General features: G+C 36.7%; 2 long non-coding RNA genes and 1 pseudogene across 6 annotated transcripts in view; all 3 read right to left on the bottom strand.

Annotated features, from left to right (window-relative positions):
- LOC149050645 (uncharacterized) overlaps nucleotides 1–21,554 on the bottom strand; it is a 404,897-nt pseudogene that overhangs the window by 41,752 nt on the left and 341,591 nt on the right. The window lies entirely within an intron of this gene.
- Nucleotides 1,584–6,796, bottom strand: LOC149050673 (uncharacterized). The gene is made up of 2 exons (XR_016184348.1): nucleotides 5,494–6,796; nucleotides 1,584–1,730 (listed from the first exon to the last, which is right to left on the bottom strand). It is a non-coding gene; the product is annotated as an uncharacterized LOC149050673 (long non-coding RNA).
- Nucleotides 14,188–19,427, bottom strand: LOC149050672 (uncharacterized). 4 transcript variants are annotated; one of them, XR_016184327.1, is made up of 5 exons: nucleotides 17,113–19,415; nucleotides 16,458–17,037; nucleotides 15,884–16,096; nucleotides 15,399–15,441; nucleotides 14,188–15,236 (listed from the first exon to the last, which is right to left on the bottom strand). It is a non-coding gene; the product is annotated as an uncharacterized LOC149050672 (long non-coding RNA). The 4 variants fall into 4 exon arrangements; XR_016184329.1 differs by having other exon boundaries at nucleotides 15,982–17,037; nucleotides 17,113–19,427; XR_016184326.1 differs by having other exon boundaries at nucleotides 15,884–19,415.

The raw sequence follows: 21,554 nt of genomic DNA, 5'->3' as shown, positions 1-21,554 counted from the left end.
AAAAACTTTCCATTCCTTGTGTTTTCATCCGGCATTTACATTAGTTAGTTGTTTTTACGCTTGCTTTTACTCTTTTGCTTGGTTTGCACTTATGAACTTCGCTAAACAATGACAATGACGACCAATTCTATTTGATTTCTTAAAGCATTTAGGTTGGAAGAAGTTCCTATTACAAAGCGCAAAGTTTTCCCCGAGGAAAAAAAAATGGCCGAAAGCATTAAGGAAGGAATTCAACGAGGCAAATTCAGATTCCATTTATTCAAAATATTTAAAACTGGAAGGCAAAAACCAAATAGCAAATACTGACTCGAGAATCTAAAGAGGGAGAGAGAGAGAGAAGAGAGAGGGAAGAGAATTTATAAATTACTTATCGGCTAAATGTCGTGACCGAAATATTTGCTAACAAATATTGCTAGGCGCACTAAGCGACTCGACACGTAACGGATCGGATACCGCCCACTGTGAGGGGGCCGGATGGGAGAATACTGCCCACTCTCAATACCAATCAGATAGCAGGATTTGTAGAACACCACCCGCTCAAGCACCGAGAAAAAAAATTGACATTTGATCTAACGCGTTAGCTTTGTGTGCACTCTAATGTTATGTCTGTTGCTTTTTGTCTTCTGGATCCGCCCTTAATCTTGCTACTAAGATTATTACACCTCTTTGAAAGTTGTTTCACTATTTGAAGACAAAAAGTGAAATTATTTGAAATCACCTACATCGTAACAGCATTTATTTACGTTAACTTAGCGACGCAATACATCTGAGAATACAATCAATTAGTAAAATGTTGGCACAAAACGTGCAGCTTCGCTATAACTCGACCATCATACAGGTGATTTATTATCAAACTCACCGATCCACATACCAAGAAAGATAATTTTTTCGATATGTTTATTAAATCAATTCATCTCAAAACAAGAGGTTATCACATATTTAATACTTATTGAAATTCTATAAATTTTAGGCACTTGTTAGCTATCCATTTACAGTCCGTTAAAATTTTCACGAAACGTCAGCTTTGAAACTCTTTATGGTGGATAATTTACGTTATCAACTCAGCCGATAATACTTAATTATTTAATTTCCAACGGACTCAAAGAGAGGCATTGTGACAGCCCACCTGTCACAATGTTGTAATCCTTTAGCAGACGATAAAGAGAGGTGTCTGCACCAATCTTTTCAATCTGTTCACTGATTCCATATACATCACCCAGGAAAAGAACCTCTTGACTGGGTACATGAATGTACATTTTAAATGGAATAGCACCCACACACACCTCAGCAGTGATTATCAAAGTAAATTATTGTGATACTGTACTTTCTTTCCTGTCAATGTCTCATCACAACTGAACCCCCTGGTTAACACATTCACAAACTAATAATGATGTACACTGTTAAATAACCTTCTCACCACATTTTTCATTCAGTAATTTTGGTGGTATATTAGTATTCCTGCTTTTAAATACCTATTAAGGACAGCACAAACAATTCCATCATGAAGCCTTTACAAATGAAAGCATGTTAACAGTTACAAAAGATAGAAGGAATCAATGGCTACCAAGACTGTTGCTGGTCAATGAGATTGATAAACTCTTTATTAATCATTCATTTTCCATAGCAAATAACAGCATACAATTGAGCTGGTGTCAAGATAAAGGTTTCAACCACACATAAATCAAACTCTTTTTGAATTCACAATGATGTTCATGAGGATGCCTCAGTTCCTAGAACAAAAAGGCCACAATGATTTATAAAGGATTATTAAATAACATCAGATGAATAAGGAGAATATAATTCTGTCTCTTAATTCAAATCCTTATTGTCTTTGAAAAGGTAAAGGTATGCATAAATGCACCAGCAGCTTTTGAAGTAACAAAAGTAGATGCAAGTTGTTGATTTGAGACTGAAGCTCAAAAGGAAGTGAACTGAGATACCCTGGGCATATTTTAGTTTACTGAAATCACTCATTGAACTTTGTAACCATCTGTTGGACAAAAGTACCATGCACCCTCATTAACATTAATATCATCATATTATCCATTAAGGAAAAAAACCCCTATTAAATGATCAAGAGAAACATATATTGGTTTGATTGTAACTTCCTGCTGAACACACATACATATGGCATTTTACAAAAATAATAACAAGTTCAAACTTAGCACTCATTCTCAAACTAATAGACTCAAATTTTTTCTGATCTTTTAACAAAGAGAAAAAAAACCAATATAATTATATATTTGAACCAAATTCAAAAAAAATTAATTCATAGTTTGATGCAAAATTTGAATAAGTTTCTATTTGGATTGCCTTATTTTTCATTTAGACTGATATTAAGATACAAAATATAAGCCTCCACTGTCATTTCCAATGACTAAAGACAGCCATTGTGTTTCTTATTCCAACAACTTATTGCATTGGACACCTTCTTATTTTGAACTGAGTTACAATGAAGCCATTAACTAATGTTAGTATGTGTGAAAGTTGAATATCAGTTGTGAGCAATATTTTTACCCCAGTCTCGGATTGCTTATTGATAAATCACAAACTGTAAGTCATTTTACTCCATTTCATCAAATCCTTCATGACAGGAATAAAGAACATTCACTGTGAAAAATAAAAGTTATTGGAATACAATTGTTTTTATGAAACAAGAAGCTTTCTGCCTTTTTGTTATATCATTTTGTTACATGTAGTAATATGAAAAATGCCCTCTGAATCATGTATGATTAGATTTATTTTTGATTTACAGGTAAAAACAGTGGTTTGCATGATTTTTACTTTGATTTTTTTTCCATAACATGCAGCCAAAAAACTGCAAATATAACAATTAGTGTTGTCTGGTTTACTGATTGAATAAAAGGGAAATGACTCAAGAGCTGGCTTGGAAGAAAGATGCAACTTAACCACTCAGCCACACACAAATTAATGAAAATGCAACATAAGTCTTAGTCAGTCATTTAATCAGCTAGTTTATTTACATTGGCTAAATTTAGCTCCCATCAAACAATACCAAGTCCACAACATTGAGTCAGAGAAAACTTTGAAATTGAATGCTTATAAAGATGCATGTAGGTGGCAGTCATTTTTATGGTCTTAACAATACTTGTCGTTGTTGGGGAAGAAACCAAACTTTTATTACCAGGCAGCAAGATCATCACAGGAAGAATGCATGCGCAACATCATAAATTCACAAATTTTCCCCCTTGTTGTTACCAATTGATTGGAAAAAGTGTATTCTATCTGCTTTACAAAGACAGTGATCTGTACTTCTCACCTGAGAGAGAGCATATGAACTGCTAGCTAACCATAAGACTGATATAGGCAATTTTTCATGTACAAGCTTTTAGCTCAGCTTCCTACACTGATCCAGAATGGTAACTCCCAAGCCTGCTTTCTTGTTTTAGTCAACAGAAGGAACTGATAAAACACTCAAAGCATCATGGTACAAAACATTTTGCCCCTCTCCTTTTACTTAAAGAAGGTGACATCAATAATAGTTGTAAGGTGTTGACATTGAATAAACATCTGTGAATCAGAATGGAGATCACCAGCCATATTCGATGCATTTTAACAGAAAAGAGGATATTTGAAAAACCTTATTCAATGCAGCCATCAACATGGTACAGGTACCTAAAACAGTTTGGCTTCAAAGGCTGAAGAGGTTTATAGAAGAAACCTAAGGAGGAGGAACCACAGTGACTACTCATTGAGTGCACTCCTTCCTCTAATTCCTCCAGTACATATGCATATATTCAAATTATTTTCTTGGTCTACTTTGCCTTTTTCTTACTCTTGGTCCTCTATTTATTAAAGCTCCTGGCCAGCTTTAGATTTAACATCCTTGCAGGGAATCTTTTTTGGTGACATTCTTGGTTAGTGTTTTTGTAAATTTTCATTCTGGTGGCAAGCGTTACAGGCATCTTAAATGCTCTAAACTGCATTATGAGCCTTAAGGTTCCTAACAGAATTCATCCTTGTGTGCCTGACGGAATGACAATCACTCATTTTTCCTCATCACAGCCATTTTGCACATTAAATCTCCATATTTGGGAAGGAGCCTTTGTAACACCCTTTACATCTATGAATATTGTCACAAGTATTTCCTTTAATTTATTGACCACCGGAAATGTTTAGATAGACATTTTATTTTCACATTCATGACTTTTATCTATTTATTTGTAACATAAGGGATCATTTATGAGATTAAATTAAACAGTAGTCAAGATACAAGTGTCTATTTTCATGTGCATAACTATTCATGAAAAATCTCTAACCCTTTTTCACACTGTTTTACGGTCAAACTCTCATTATTCAGAGTAAATAAGCCACAGATTTTGTAAATAATATTCAGGTAGGTTTGTTGGCATTCCAAGCTGAGATGATCAGTCCCATAAGGCATTAGTTAGTGTTAGTTTTGTAACGTGATGTTTATTCAGTTTGTGTCGCAGGAACTTACTATACTATAGATATTATCAAGTAATTGTCACTTTCAAACGAGGCCTTACTAATTAATCTGCTGCTACTTCTGTTAGGAAATAGTCATTACCGCTAGGCATGACTTGCTGTTCTTTGATTAGATATATTTACGAGGTTTTACCCGGTTAGTTCAGTTCAAGCGTAGATTCTACTGCGTCAACTTCAACTCATAGTTTCTCTCTACACTGTTACTCATCTATTCTATCGAGTCAAATTAAGTGCATGTGCAAACCAATTACGAGAACCGATTCCTTGTTTTCAGGCTTAGTTCTCAGGCTTTTTCTATTGTTATTCGTTTCAGTTATTCGTTTTAGTTAAGTCTCCCTTTATCACCTATCAAATGGCCTATAACGTAACTAAATCAATTAGTTTTTTTCTGTCTGCTCGGAATCGTGCTTAATTAGGCCATAGTTAGTAGTACTACTAACTATGATTAGGCCCATATCTCCAATATAAGGTTTATTTAACATAGGGGTATCGTCTGAGTTAAACACCATGTAGCTTATTAATCGTTTTCCAGCCTTCCTTACAATCAATATAAGATTATATTTGACACTTCCATGTTACGGTCGTTATTGCAATGTTGGCGATAGTTCCTTCATTTGTATTATTTTAACTCCGATACTTTAGTTACGTTTGCTTCTATTTTCGTCTTTTATTTCAGTTCGAACCGGCATACGGTTGACATCATACGATTCACTACTAAGCTGACAGCACGCGATTCCTTTTAACTGATTTTGTATACAACATTGGTCTGTTTACATCGTAGTCAAATTCTTGTCGAGTTCGTTTAAAACTACGCACTATTCTACGCATGTGATTACTTGGATTTTGTCTGCTACATTCTATCCTTGTAATTTACAGTTGGCACGATTTAATTCCAATCACTGTGCTCTTTGATACTTCCAATTCACCTGCACGGTAAATTAAATAACCCATCATTTTCTCATTTAAATCTCGAGGGGTTAGCTTGCTCATTAGAATGTTGTGTGAAAGTTTCAACGTGCTTACCTGAGGCACATGTTGCACGGGCATGCATGTAACTTCTCCTCAGAAACTTTCCATTGATACCAAGCAATATCTTTTCGCTTTGCCCAATTCATCCAATAAACATCCTTCCAAAGAAGTGGCATGAACTACACAAGTATAAACTTTTCATTAAAAGCCAGCACTGTTGGTAATGGATCAGTTCGTCCCCAACATCATCTTAGCCCAAAACCGACCAACGTGCTCTGTTTACGGTTTGTTCTCTGTGGCGTTGCTCGCCCTTTTTGTTTGTTTTTCTTTTGGTCATCAGTCTTGAGGCTTTCTTTTCTTTCCACGATATGCCTATCTTAAAATTTGACTTTTTTTCCCCTAATTGCGACAGAAATCGCTTTGAACGACACATTGTACTGTAATAATTTTATGACTTTCATATATTCTTAAACGTTTACACTGTACTCACACTGTCAACAAAAGCATCAGAGCGTTAGCATCCTGGCCTCAAGAGAACATTCAGGAATCTGGAATGAACTTTAGGATGTTGAGGGTTTCGTTACATTGGAATACAGAGCTAACTCCCTTATGGCGAAGTCCGTCACGCGAGTCAAAAAATTCGTTGAAAAAAAAAAAAAGAAAAAAAAGATTGATGTTAGCGCGTCGCGGGAAGCTTTTGGATGACGTCGATGCGCCGCGGGAGCTTCACGAGTAAGGCAATCCAAAAGTAAGGGCTACGGACTAAGCCCAAGAGTTTAACCTTGAGCGGCTGACTGGTTTTCAGGCGTCATATTTTAATCTCATTTAGGCGTAACCAATGAGATTTCTTATCTTAATTACCAGCAGTTTATCTTCAAGTCATTTCAACACACTGGTGTAAAGACATTTCAAATTTCGAGGCGCACAATAAACCGGAAATCTACAAATGTTTCATTAGGATGAATGTCACGAACAAAACTTCCAGGAAGATAATTGGGGAGGGCAGGCCGGTCAAGGAACCATCGGGAGACCACGAAGCTTTGAGGTGTGAGCTTCAGAAGTCAAATTACAGAGCGACTCTTTCTCTACGTAGTGTGCAGCGTTTAAACTGAGATTAGTGGATTACGGCGTTAAAAATAGCCCAGTGTCGGCAGAAGGATATTTCATTATATCAAATTCGATTACTGGGTAATTCCCACAGACCAGTCTGACAACGAAATATCTTGTGCATATATCATTAGACCCAACGTGATATGTGGTGCAGCTATCAGAGGTTTAGCTTGTTGACAATATGTTAAAGGAGAACCTTCGAGCTCCCTCGCTAAGTTGCAGTGTGTAGGTTGACTTCGAATTTGATTTGTAATTCAAGCGGTAGTAATCGGACCAAATTAAACATAACTTTAACATGCTTCTTACACTACTATACAACTAACTTACACGGTAAAGGAATAAACGGGTGGTGAAGCACACCATACCACGTGTGTTGAATGACCTTACAAGCTGAGAGAGGCCAGAGAGCTTGTGTCTTAAAAAAAATAATTTGTGTTTAGTTCAATCGTCAGTAAAGAAATGGATCTAATGTTGGGCTTTTCAAAATAGCGGTAAAATGATTTCTCCCACGTCGAGAAATCATTGTACCGCTAATCATTGAACCTTTTGATCGATAAAGGGATTGTTCTATATTTATGTTAAGTTGATCCGGAGTAATTTCCCCAAAGAGTCAGATAGGGTGTAACTTCCTGTGCTAACCTCTGCTTTTGTAAACATTTGGTATATCATTCGTGACAGTATATTTGTTGAAGATTGATGTAAAGAAAACTTTGGAAAACGGGGAAGAAATGGAAGACAAAGGATCATTTTAAGTTTTGAAACTGACCTTTCCTTTTTTTTTGTTTGTTTCTTTGCTTTTTCAATCGCAATTTGATTCTTTCTTATTATTATTTTGCTGTCGCTCTCATTTTTTTTTTCGCAATTCTGCAGCTAGCGCAGTGAACTTCGACAAAAAACGCTTCGGTTCATAGTCCATTGTAACCGTTCATAGTCTGCCGGCTCTTTTCCCGCACTGCACTTGTTGTCCTTATTAAGGCTGATTAATTTTTGGATGATGAGCCAACTTGCCCTTTGCCCTCGCCCCTGACACATCGCAAAAGGAAAAAATTTTATACTTTTGAAAAACCTAGACTTGATGCAGCCAAAGGTAAAGAACAAAATCTTGATTATATACCTTTGGGGAACTCTCTTCGACTTACTATTTCACCACTGGCATGAGCCGGTGGTAAACATTGTCGTGCAATTTCATAGCTGGCTATAAACCTTCCAGAAAAATAACGAACATTTCACTCATATGACCTGTTCAGGAGTCCATAGCATGATGTGGTATATGTGATAGTCTAAACACTTAGTTCCAGGCAAGCACGTATAGTTCAAATTACCTCCGCGCGCCCTACCACAATTTTTTTCCAAAAGTTGCGAAAACATTTTCTTTGTCATATATTTCTCTCATCATATTCACCGAAGAGAACAGCTTTCTTCACAATCATCTCATGTTATTTCCTGTTTCTGAGACACATTTTTCACGCTAAGGAAACTGAAATCGAATATTCCAGCTTGGTTTTAGTTTTACAACGATCAGCATCAGAGCTCTGAAATCATCGGTTTTTAACTCGTTGGTATATATCACAACAATGTATTGTTGACACGTCGACGTTCCACATTTTGTGAGAACAAACAATGGGCGTTAATTTCTGAAACTATCTTATTTTTGGCAATGATTTTTTAGATGAAATAAAGGAAGATGGAAATCATCAGAGTTTCTCTGTATATTTGGTATTCTATGATATGTACATTTGTGTCCCATCGTATTTTATTGATGAAAATTTCACAATTTCTTTTGTTGAACTGATGCCGGGTCGCTCTCGCCTTCATACCAACCAAAAGTTGGTTTTTTGTTCTTCAGTGTGGTCGAGAAACCTTTTTTCTCCTTACTTTTTTGGAGACTTTTCATCACTGATATCGCTGTTTTTATTTTCATTATCATGCAAAAAGTCGAAGTTAAGTTTACAAAGCAAAATGCCGAAAAACCGGATACTTTTCATCCCGGAGAACAAAAGCATATCAAACTCTTTCCCCAGTGCGACGAACATTTGTTTTTCTCGGTTCCAGGTGTACGCAACCACTAACCCCACGTAATGCACATGCTCTCCGTTACGAATTTTCAAAATGCCGGACAGGCCAAAGAGGGAAATTAAAAAAACAAAGCGATTTTGCAATGAATACTCAACATACACCCTCGTTAGAAAGGCGAATCCACGGAAGAAAGATACAAAACTGTATGATATTGAGATCGATATGATATTAAATCGATACCGAGGGCCCGTTTCCAACTTGCTAAGAAGTGCATTTAGTTACCTTCCGCCACAATTACTAGCTTTCTTGACAGCTTTCTGAAGACAGAATACTTTCTTTCTGAAGACTTCTGATATGCCGCTATTGATTATTACACCTCGTACATCTGATTGCTCAAACACTTTGTTTACGATTGTTGAAAGGAATGACTCACGGTTCTCCGTCTTCGTCTTTACATTGCTTTGAAATAGTATAGATTAGTAAGCTGAAACGAAAAATTAATAAGGGAAGTTTACGAAAAATCCAGCAAACAAGCTTAAAAAAGGCATTTATTTAGACTTCATAATTCAACGAACTTCACAAATCTTACTTGTTTATCTCGTAAATAAACGATAGCAGATTAATTCCCGAAGCGCTTTCTGAGTTTTCCGATCCCTCTCCTACTGCTTTCACGCTTACAAAACAGGAAAAAATCAAAAGGAAGAAGATACAACTGTTTTGAAACGCCATTTGACGAGGGTAAATCTGCTTTTTGTTCGACACTTTACATATCAAAACAAAGGAGATTTGTTCCTCTCTTTGATTCTGGCAGTACATTTTTAATTTGCGCCTGCGTAAAAGAGATATCGCCCAAGACCCTTCGCTCGGTCGTGTTTTGATCAAAAACGCCTTGTTAATTTCACGCAACCGCTCGGAGAAAAGGTAAAAATGACGAGGGAAAAACTTTACCTTCAAGTTAGAAAATTAGCGAAATAGAAAGCCACAATATTATAGTTTAATAATTCAGAGGTACATTGAGTGCTTTTTGCGTAGAGAATCCGCACGATGGTAAAACATTCGAAAATTACACTCGATTTGAGTGGGGTGTTGAAATGGGCGTGGTCACCACATTCATGTTAAGACTATTTGTACCCCATGAGTTTGATATGCTTACCGACGCAGATTGCTTGTACATGTTTCCCTATAATGGTGAGCTTGCTTGAGTAATTTATGGTGATATAGTAAACTCAGTAGGAATAATCAGAATTAGTTTTTCACGTTGGATATAGTTATTTATAGATAAACATACAAGGGAGTACACATAGATCAGTAGAACAATGTTTGAAAAGTTTCAGATTATCCAAATATTCACAATTCAGTCTTTGGTAAGCTTAGGATATTATTAATTGCTTTATTTTTACCGTCTGCGCAGCTACAGTATGTAAAATAGTCGTGGGTGAGGGGAGAGGGGAGAGGGGAGAGGGGAGAGGGGAGAGGGGAGAGGGGAGAGGGGAGAGGGGAGAGGGGGACAAGATTTGAGCGAAAGCCGGCTGGTCAACATCCTGCACGACGACATAAAAATCTGTGTCGTTCCACAAATTCAGTGGATAATCTGTGAATGTAATATTTGTATCAAAGAGTTTTATCTTGACCATTTGCATCAGGAGTCTCACTTGATTTTTAAGAAAAAACCTTTCGTCAAACTTATTCAACTCATTTTCTCGAACAATTGCCCGGGCGCAGCTGAAAGGAGTAGTGCCTATTGGAAGGAGGGCGCTTAATCAAGGGACGCTTATTAAAACCTATTAATTTGTACTGCTTCGGCTGTAGGCGAAGCTTAAAAGTTGTAGATGAAGAGGCAAAGAAACAGGTCTTCTTCCTATCTAAGAAAGTGAAGGTTAAGGATTTGGGGCTGGGGGAGGGAAAGGGAGCGGGGCTTATTCGAGGGAGGTGCTTAAAACGCAATAAAATAAGACTTCCTCCCGTTAAGAGTCTTACGTAGTTCTAACTATCATCTAACGGTGCAAATCTAACTGTAATGATGTCTTGTTGACAGGGACTTGTCCAATAATCAGTTAAAGAACTTAACCCCGGGAGTTTTCGACGTGAATTACCACCTCATCAAACTGTAAGCACCAACCAACACACATCTTTATTACTGTTGTAACATTCATTTAGGGGAGGGAATGAAACAGTCTCCTGCCATAACTTGCAAATGAAATATATACAACCGGTGGAGAAAACAAAGTTCGTGACGGGCAAGAAAACACCTAGTTGTACTCACCCTTCCCCCCTCTCCTCCCCTCTCCACAAACCACACCACCCGCCAAACGAGGACTAGAAGCTGGCCTCAAAATCAAACTCAACCTTGCGCCGAGGATGGGTAGGGAAAGCAAAGTTTAGGCAACCAGGTAAGTAAAAGTGAACCAAGACTTTCTGCCACCTTATCTTATGATTTCAGTAGTTTTTTAGCCAACTGGAGGAGTCGTTATCAGGACTCAGTTACGACATGAAAATCTTGTCAAAACTGCTCACCCGAGGTTACACTTTAAAGAAACTAATGGTGTTGATGAAAAACACAGTACGTGAAAAAAGAAGGCTCGGAAACCTTTCAAAGTATTCTCACTTCTTCAGCATACGATTATATTACGAGTATGCAATTTGGTTATTTAAATGTTCTCAATTTATTTTGTGCAATGGATGCCTTCTATAAGCTATGGGTAATAAATTTGGTTTCGAGCGCATTTATCATTACGTGACTCGGAAATTCGTCTAGTTTACTCGGAAAACTCGTCACAAGATTTTTTTTAAAAATAGTCGTTAATTGATTTAATATATATGATACGGACCAACCTAAGCTGGCGAAGAGAATTTTTGTTTTTTTCAAACACTTAACCAAATGCTTAATAAAAGAGCTCGAATGATTTAGGGCTGTAATTAAGATCCTTCATTAACTGAAAAATGTTTCAGTGAGTGGATAGTATAGAAGATAGAGGTGATGTAAATTAAAGAGAGAGGCTTCACTGAAACCTTTTATTTTGCGAGTAGAGATAAAAAGCAATTTAAAAGGCTTTCAAGCAATCTTTGAAACATGACTATCTAGACGATGTTTTCTTCAAGAACATTTAGTGATTTTACGGCGATTAACCCAAGAAGATTTACCTCTGTTCAATTTTAAATGGCAAAGAAGGTCATTATAGGTAAATTCAAATATGTGTTTGAAGTTGTGAGAGTCTGTTCGTTTGTTTGCTGCAATGGCGTGTACAAAGTTGAACTCAAACGAGACACTATATTCAATCAGACACAAGGGAATTTAATGTTGCGTTTACTCATGCCGTTGAATTCCTTCGGTTTCTGTTTTGCAATTTGTTACAGAAATGTCCAAATGTAAATTAATTGCAGACTTAACGAAGGTTAACTCAGTAGTAGGTCTAGAGACTAGAAAAAAAACGCGTTTTACAACGAGCAAATTGTTTTGGAGAACTCAGGTAGTAAATTTGATCGATTCTAATTGTGAACAAGTACCTCACGATTTTGCTGTCTAAGTTGCTTTTTGAGAAGCTTTGCTCAGGCTGCGTGTCAACCCGTTTTATAACACATAATTTTTAAAGGAAAGTAGAGTTTATAACACATAATTTTTATAGGAAAGTAGAGAGAGAGAGAGAGAGAGAGAGAGAGGGAGTTGGATTGATGTGGGTATTTGCTATGATAAGTGGGTATTTGCTACCGTAGCAAATACCCACTGGTAAGTATTTGCTACGTAGGTTAGTATTTGCTACAGTAGCTAATACGTAGGTCAACATTTGCTACGGTAGCAAATTCGGAGGGTGGGTATTTGCTCCTATGGGTGGGTATTTGCTACTGTAGCAAATACGGAGAGAGGGTATTTGTGAAATAGACAAAAATGCAACATTGCGAAAGAGGAAAATAACAATTGTTGGGGCGCTCTGTTAAAACTCCGCATCAGTTAAAGGTATTTAGGCAAAATTACGTTTCTTGAGTGAAAACCAAAACGAGTATTTGCTACGAAAGTTGGGCATTTGCTACGAATGACATTTTTGAAAACAACTGCGTTCAAACATAATATGTAGCAAAACAAGTTGAAAGAAGTTCCTATTACAAAGCGCAAAGTTTTCCCAAGGAAAAGAATGTCCGAAACTATTAAGGAAGAAATTTAGGGGCAAATTCAGATTCGCACCTTCCAAAAAGGATCTCGAAGTTCAGATCAAGTTTACTTCATGCCTTAAAACAGGATTTAATTCAAAACTCGCCATGCGGAAGAACCAAAAATATTTCAGATTGCCGCGGTGTTGTCAGGCAATTGTCCAAAGTAAAAGGACCTTTTGCAGTCTGCTTCAATCGCAAGATTTACAATTTTTGGGCCATGTACCTTCAAGTAGATACTTGCCACGCTGTGCGACTAACGTAGCCAAAAAAAAATAGAGTAATCTCTGGGGTACATTGCTTTTTCATTGTTTCCGTCAATATTAAAGAATAAATGTTGTAGAGGCTTAGTGGAATCGCGTTTTCCATTTATTTAAAACTGGGAGAAAGAGAAGGAGAGGGAGAGAATAGAGAGAGAAGAGAATTTATAAATCATTCTTTAGCTAAATGTCGTGACCGAAATATTTGCTAATAAAACTCACCAATCCATATACCAAGAAAGGTAATTTCTCGATATGTCTATTAACTCAATTCATCTCAAAACAAGAGGTTATTACATATATTTAATACTTACTGAAATTCTAAAAATTTTACGCACTTGTTAGCTATTCATTTACAATGCCTTTAAATTTTCACGAAACGTCAGCTTTGAAACTCTTTCTGGTGGCTAATTTATGTTATCAACTCAGTTGATAATGTAGCAAATTACCCTAATTTCCAACGGTTTCAATGAGAGGTATTGTGACAGCCCAGCTGTCACAATGTTGTAATCCTTTAACAGACGATGAAGAGAAGGGTCAAAAGTTTTTCTTTTAAAATGGTGTCTACCTCAACACCAATCTTTTCAATCTGTTCACGGATTCCATGTACATCACCCACGAACAGCTGTGGAGGCTTCTGGGAGCCACACATATGTACAGAGTCAAGAGAGCCTTTCTTGACAGGGTACATACATGTACATTTTGAATGGATTAACACACACCCCAGCAGTGATCATCAAAGCAAATTATTGTGATACTGTATTTTCTTTCCTATCTATGTCTCATCACAACTGAACCCCCTAGTTAACCCATTCACAAACTAATAATGATGTACACTTTTAAATAACCTCCACACCACATTTTAATTCATTGATTTTGGTGGTATATCAGTATTCCTGCTGGGAATTATCATCTGTTGCATTTTCATTTCTTGTGAGCTTCTGTGAACAGTTTGAAATTGTATGGAGAAGTCACATATCAATCACTCAGGGAGTAAATGAGTCAACAAAAGGAAAGAAAGCATTGTGCATTTTAACACTGTGCTCATGTTCATGATTTTTGTTGATTAGATTAAGAATTTTGTTCCATTATTTGACTGCTACACCCTGGCACTTTGAGGAAAGCCTAATTTATGAAATACCTTTTGAGAACAGCACAAACAAATGAAAGGAAGTGACCAATTACAAATGATAAAAGGAATCAATGGCTACTAAGACTGTTGCTGGTCAATGAAATTGATTAACTCTTTATTAATCATTCATTTTCCATAGCAAATAACAGCATACAATTGAGCTGGTTTCACAATAAAGGTTTCAACTACACATAAATCAAACTCTTGTTGAATTCACAATAATGTTCATGAGGATGCCTCAGTTCCCAGAACAAAAAGGCCACAATGATTTATAAAGGATTATTAAATAACACCAGATGCATAAGGGGAATAGAATTCTGTTTCTTCAAATCCTTATTGTGTTTGGAGAGGTAATGGTATGCATACATGCACCAGTAACTTTTGAGGTAGATGCAAGTTGTTGATTTGAGACTGAAGCTCAAAAGGAAGTGAACTGAGATACCCTGGGCATATTTCAGCTTACTGATATCACTCATTAAACTTTGTAACCATCTGTTGGACAAAATTACCAATTGCAGCCTCATTAAAGTCAATATCATTATATAATTCATTAATAAAAGACCTATTAAATGATCAAGAGAAACATATATTGGTTTGATTGTAACTTCCTGCTGAACATATACATACAGCATACAAAAGTAATAACAAGTTCAAACTTAGCACTAATTCTCAAACTAACTGACTCAAATTTTTTCTGATTTTTTAACTTAAACAAAGAGAAGAATATATATATAATTATGTATTTGAACTAAATTTAAAAAAAAGTAATTCATAGTTTGGTGCAAAATTTGAATAAGTTTCTATTTGGATTTGCTTAGGGTGAAAACATCTTTAATACCATTATTTTTTATTTAGACTGATATTAAGATACAAAATGTAAGCCTCCACCATAATTTCCAATGAGTAAAGACAGCCATTGTGTTTCTTATTCCAACAACTTATTGCATTGGACACTTTCTTATTTTGAATTGAATTACAAAGAAGCCATTAACTAAAGATAGTATGCTTGAAAGTTGAATATCAGCTGTGAGCAATATTTTTACCCCAGTCTTGGATTGCTTATCAATAAATCACAACCTGTCAGTCACTTTACTCCATTTCATCAAATCCTTCATGACAGGAATTAAGCACATTCTCTGCCAGAAAAAAAAATGGAATACAATTATTTTTACAAAAAAGAAGCTTTCTGCCTTTTTGTTACATTAATTGTTAGCAATATAAAACATGCCCTCTAACTCATGTATGATTAGATTTATTTTAGATTTTAAAGGGAAAAAACAATGGCTTGCATAATTTACCTTGATTTTTTTCCATAATTGCCAGGACAATGCTGCCAAAAAACTGTAAATATAACAATTAGTAGTGTTGTTTGGTTTACTGTATGGATAAAAGGGAATTGACACACATGCTGACTTAGAGGCAAGATGCAAATTAACCATTCAGCTATTAACACAATTCAACAAAATGCAACATAAGTCATAGTCAGTCATTACATCAGTTAGTTTATTTACATTGGCTAAATTTAGCTCCCAGCATACAATACCAAGTCCACAAGTCAAAGAAAACTTTGAAATTGAATGCCTTTAGCGATGCATGTAGGTGGCAGTCATTTTGATGGTCTACCAACAATACTAAATTTTGTTGCGGAAGAAACCGAACTTTTATTATCAGGCAGTAAGATCATCATTGGAAGAATGCATGTGCAACATCCTAAATTCACAAATTTTGGAAAAAGTGTATTCTCTGCATGCACTTTACAAAGACAGTAATATGTACTTCTAACCTGAGAGAAAGCATATAAACCACCAGCTGACCAAAAGACTGATCTAAAGGTATTTCATGTAGCAGCTTAATTATCATGCTTTTAGCTCAGCTACCTACACTGATCCAGAATGGCAACTTTTTCTCCCAAGCTTGCTTTCTTGCTTTAGTCAACAGATGGGACTGATAAAATACTCAAGTCATCATGGTATGATCCAAAACATTTTCTCTTCTCCTTTTACAAACAGAAAGTAATATTAATGATAGTCATAAGGTAATGACATTGAATAAATGTCTGTGAATCAGAATGGAGATCACCAGCAATATTTGATGCACATCAACAGAAGAAAGGATATTAGGGAAACCTTCAACACAGCCATCATTAACATGGTACATGTACCTAAAACAGTTATGCTTCAGAGACCAAACAGGTTTATGGAAGAAACCCAAAGGAGGAGGAACCACAGCGACTACTCATTGAGTGCACTCCTTCCTTTAAGTCCTCCAACACAGCATTCTTAAAAGATACTTAAGGATTGAAAAGACGATATCAAATTACTATAGAGACACTTGCAGAATATGTAAGTTTGGCTCACCTTGCCCATAGTTACAAGGCAAAGGATTAACAAATAAATATTGTCTTTCAATGTATGCATATTACACAAAGTATTTTCTTGGTCTACTTTGCCTTTTTCTTTCTCTTGGTCTTCTGTTCATTAAAAGCTCCAGCTTCAGATGTAACACCCTCACAGGAAATCTTTTTTGGTGACATTCTTGGTCAGTGTTTTTGTAAATTTTCATAATGGTGGCAAGTGTTACTGGCATCCTAAATGCTCTAAACTGCATTACGAGCCTTTAGGTTCCCAACAAAATTCATCCATGAGTGCTAGATGAAATGACAATCACTCATTTTTCATCATCACCACTATTTGGCACATTAAATCTCCAAGCCAAACTTGGGCACGAGCCTTTGTAATACCCTTAACACCAACGAATCTGGAACCATTTTTCACACTGCTCCTCAGTCAAACTCTCTTTGTTCATGGTGAACAAGCCACAGATTTTGCAAATAACTCTCTGGTAAGTTCGTTAGCATTCCCGTCTGAGATGACAAGTCTTATAAGGCATTGATTGGAACGATTTTGTTTGAACAACCACTTTGCTCTTCGAATTCACCTGCACGATAAATTAGTAATCTCAAGTGGTTAGCTTCCTCATTGTCATGTTGTGCGAAAATTTCAACGAGCTTACCTGAAGCACATGTTGCACGGGCATGCATATGTAATTTCTCCTCAGAAACTTTCCATTGATACCAGGCGATATATTTTCGCTTTGCTCAAGTCATCCAAAATACTACCATCCACAGAAGTGGCATAAACAAGTGGAAACTTTTCGTCAAGGCTAACACTGTTGGCTATGGACTCTGTTCGTCCCTAACATCGTCCTGGCCCAAAACCGACCAACGTGGTGTGCTTACGGCTTGTTCTCTGGTGGCGTTGCTCCCCCTTTTGGCTCTTTACGTTTGTTTGTTTTTGTTAAAAACCTCAAGCCTTTTTGTTTTCATGATATTCCTTTCTAACGCTTTGAATGACACAATGTAATCAAACTGACAATAGAAGCCTCGGGGCATTAGCATCCTGGCCTTAAGAGACAACATTTAGAAATCTGGAATGAACTTCAAGTTGGGGATTAAGAGGACTTTGGCACAGTGGAACACAGAGCTGCACAGAGGGAAATGATTATTGTTAATGGCTGGTTACCACCACAACTACGTTTTTTGATTCCGCAAGGGAATTCGCGTAAAGACTAACCACGTATTCCAAATCTAGGCAGACATTTGAAGGTTTTCTAAAACAAAATTACAAATATCAAAATTACTTCAGGTCTTTGGAAGAAATGTCAGACAGTAGCAACTCTAAATCGGCAGAAAATCCTTATTTTCAAAGGGGGTCACCGGAATCCGCCCCAACACACATTCGGAATAACCTGGCACGTCACCTAGGCTGTCATAAGGTCGGCAATCAACAATGTGCAGCATATTTGGATTTAGACTATCAGGATTGTTTGGATTTTTTTGCCAGTCGGAACAAAAATCTGAAAAGAGATCGATCCATGCGGCAAACAGGCTGGATCTTTTAAATACCAAGAGTAAAACATGATGGCGGTTTCTGTAGATTACCCTCAGCCTTTTACTCCTTGCTGGAAGAACTTGTTAACGAAAATAGAGAAACAAGGAAAAACATCATGAAAAATGGATGACTTGCTCATTTTTATAATGCTTGAGAAGCTTTGGAAAACTCACACAAATGTTGCAAATTCGGGCGGATGCTTACGCTGTATGAAAAAATTAAATGCTGTTTACCGTCTTAACTAGGAGAATTTTCAACTTCTTTGTTTTATTCTCAACATTCAAGTTCAACTTCCATAATCTTAAAGATTTCTGGAGGAGTGCAGCAGTGTTCAAGAACCTGGGCTGACTTGAAAATGAAAATGGCTCACTTTTCATTTTTTGAACCGCCATGTTAATCGCTATGGTTTCCACCACGTAATCGGGATCAAAAGTGATCTACCGACCCGCGCGATCCAAGTTCGGAGGGAGATCGTCCTGATTGTAGTCTTAAACTTGTTTTGTCCTTGAAGCACAAAATTTTATGTGGATCGGAAAATCAGGATTTAGATTGGGTAATAGAAACACAACCTAAATCATTGTAAGAGAAGGACTGAACGGTGTTTCTTACATGAGTTTTGTACCAGAGATTACGAGGTTTTGAAGAGTGTGCTTTAGTATTCGAATTAGAGAGCGACTTTATGTAAGTAATGTGCAACGGTGCCTCAGCTGAGATTCGTGGGTTAAGGCGTAAAAAACTGCCCAGTGTCGGCTGAAAGATACTTTATTACATCATACTGTATTTGATTACTAGGTAATTCCTACAAACCACTTTGACAACGAAATGTCTTCAGAATATATCATTACATCCAATGTGACATGTGGTGCAGCCATCAAAAGTTTATTTCTTTGAAAAAATGTTCAAGGAGAACCTTCGCTAAGCTAGAGTGTAGGTTGCCGTTGACTTTGGTTTGTAATTCAAGCGGCAATATTCGGACCAAATATAATATTCCCAAAATGTATAACATTGTTCTAACTTTATACAACTAAGCTACTTCGACTTGTAGGCAATCCAGAGTTGCAGGAGTGAACGGATGATAAAGTGCGCAGTACCACGTGTGTTGAATGACATTTCAAGCTGGGAGAGGCTGGAAAGCTTATGCCATAAAAAATAGACTTGTATATAGTTCAATCTAAAATAAAATAATGGACTGTTGGACTATAATAACAGTACGAGGATTTCGGCAACGTTTTTGATGAAGGGACTCATTCATATTTTTGTGAAGGAAAGAAGTTACTTTTGCGACGAGTCATAGTGAAGTGTGGCTACCTGTGCTCACCTACTCCCTTTCAAACATGTGATACATCATGTGTGGCGATAATATGTTGAAAATTGATGCAAAGAAAACCTTGAAAAACGGTGGGGAAAGTGGGATGATTGAAAATAGTGCAATCACCATAAGTCATTCAACTAGGCTTGTTTCTTTCCTCTTTTTTTTTTCTTGTTTTCTTGTCGTAACAAATTGCAACTTTTTTCTTGCATTATTACTCTGTTTTTTTTAATTATTATTTTGAATAAACTTGTGTCATTAGATAACACATCAGCGATATGGCTCAATTGTAACTTATCTCGTAGTCATGGCGTCTTTTACATGCAGCACACTTGATTTCTTCGTTAGAAATGATTGTAACGCATCTACTCCTGTCAAATTTAATTATTTGACATTATTTTGTTCCTTAGTTATTGAGCATCACTTTCTTGCGTTTTACTTTTCGTGGCCAGCTTGGTTCCCGCAGTTGTAAATAAATTTTATGATCTAAGTTCTTTTCAAAGTTGAACTTAGGCATTAAGGCTAAGTGTATGTTCACATCAGTGAAATTCTTCTAGCTGTCATTAATCCCATCCTCTTTATTAGTGGGGCTGGAATCAGCTGCAAAATTCCAGTAACAAATACCTTTAAAGTCTGGAGTAGGATTTTCCTGATTTCAGTAAGTCACACACAAAATTGGTCAAAGATGTAGAGTTTCAGCTCTAACCAATGTTCCTTTCAATTCCTGTTGTACCCTTTGTTTCAGTCACAAGAAGCGAGTGGATACCAACGGAAATGAAAGGGCGCTAGCTTGATCAGTTCTTTCATTTCGACATGCCACCATACTTACCTATTCTTCTCCTTTCGATAAACATTGCTGTTATTGTGAACAAATGCAATAACGGGTCGTTTTTTGCTGCTTTGGGGGCAATAATAATTAAGTCAGTCAAAGAAATTAGCCTGCAGAAAACATGTGTTACGTTGGGTAGTATTTAGTCATGTTAGCTCTTTGTATCAATTTAGGACCACGCCTAGGTAAACTTCATAACAAGCTCGCTCATTGGTCTTGAAGATTGACTTCTTCTCTATGAATATTTTCGAAATAATTTTGCATTGATAGGAAGGCTACATGGTTTCTATCAAGAGAGCTTTGCTGCTCAGGCTTTGTTGTTTATCAGCATTACAAGATCTAGTGGGTTGGGTGTTGTTGCATGTTGAAATTCGACTTCAAAGTTTCTTCTGCCCAAGAATATTTATTTGCCAACGTTGATTTCAGGCTTCGAGACACATATCACTGATTTCTCGTCACTGGGTTTACCTCATTTTCTCTTTTTTAGTGACTTGTCCTATAATGAACTGGAACAGCTGCCCCCAAAAGCTTTCTATGAAATTTATCAGCTTGAAGAACTGTAAGTAGCTGTGGAGCACTTTTGCTACAACTGATATAGGGCTACTGTTTCTTTTACTCTCCTTGACTGAATCTTGTGAAATGATGTTTGTGAAAATAACTGTTTATCATATATGGCCAAGTGTCAGAAGGACTGTATATAGCCAAACGGAAGGGTATGATTGGCTAAAATCAAGAGATTATAATCATAATCTCTTGCTAAAATCGATATTAATTGAGGTTTAGATTTTTAATCTTCACCGACATCTAGATCAATTTCTTTTTTAACATTTGTTTTTAAAACGTCGCAAGTAAGATACAACAACAACAAAAACAACAAACTAAAAGTATAATATGTAGCCACTTGAGTATACTGATGAGACAAAAATGATAGAAAAAGACCCAAAACCTCCATTTTACCTTTTATAGAGAGATCAGACACGCTTAATGATTTTGTGGGGTTGATCCGTTCTACTCGAATTAATTTTGTCGTCTTACAGCCGATGGATGCCTGAATGGCGATCGTTTCTCAGTTGAATCGCCAAGATTTCAAAACACTTGGCACTCTTATCTAAGCCACACCAAATTTTACAATTGGTTCATACGTCAGCGTGCGTTCATCGAGATATGAAGCACGCGGGAAGTTTGGAGAGCACGAAAGATGCGTAAGAGTTGCTCGAGGCGTAGCCGAGAGCAACTCTAGCTTCTTGAGTGCTCTCCAAACTTCCCAAGTACTTCATAACTTGATGAACGCACAGCTAACGTAGGAACCAATTGTTTTATAGCATTTTCAACCCGATGGAAAATTTTTTTTTTCCCGAGGGATCTTTTTGCTGACGTCTTGATCATGCACAATAGGAATATGAAGCACGCTCACGCAATTGAATTT

Source organism: Pocillopora damicornis, chromosome 2 (genome assembly GCF_964200805.1).
Source record: "Pocillopora damicornis chromosome 2, jaPocDami1.2, whole genome shotgun sequence".
NCBI classification, from domain to species: Eukaryota; Metazoa; Cnidaria; class Anthozoa; order Scleractinia; family Pocilloporidae; genus Pocillopora; species Pocillopora damicornis.
This window is presented reverse-complemented; position numbering and strand designations above follow the sequence as displayed.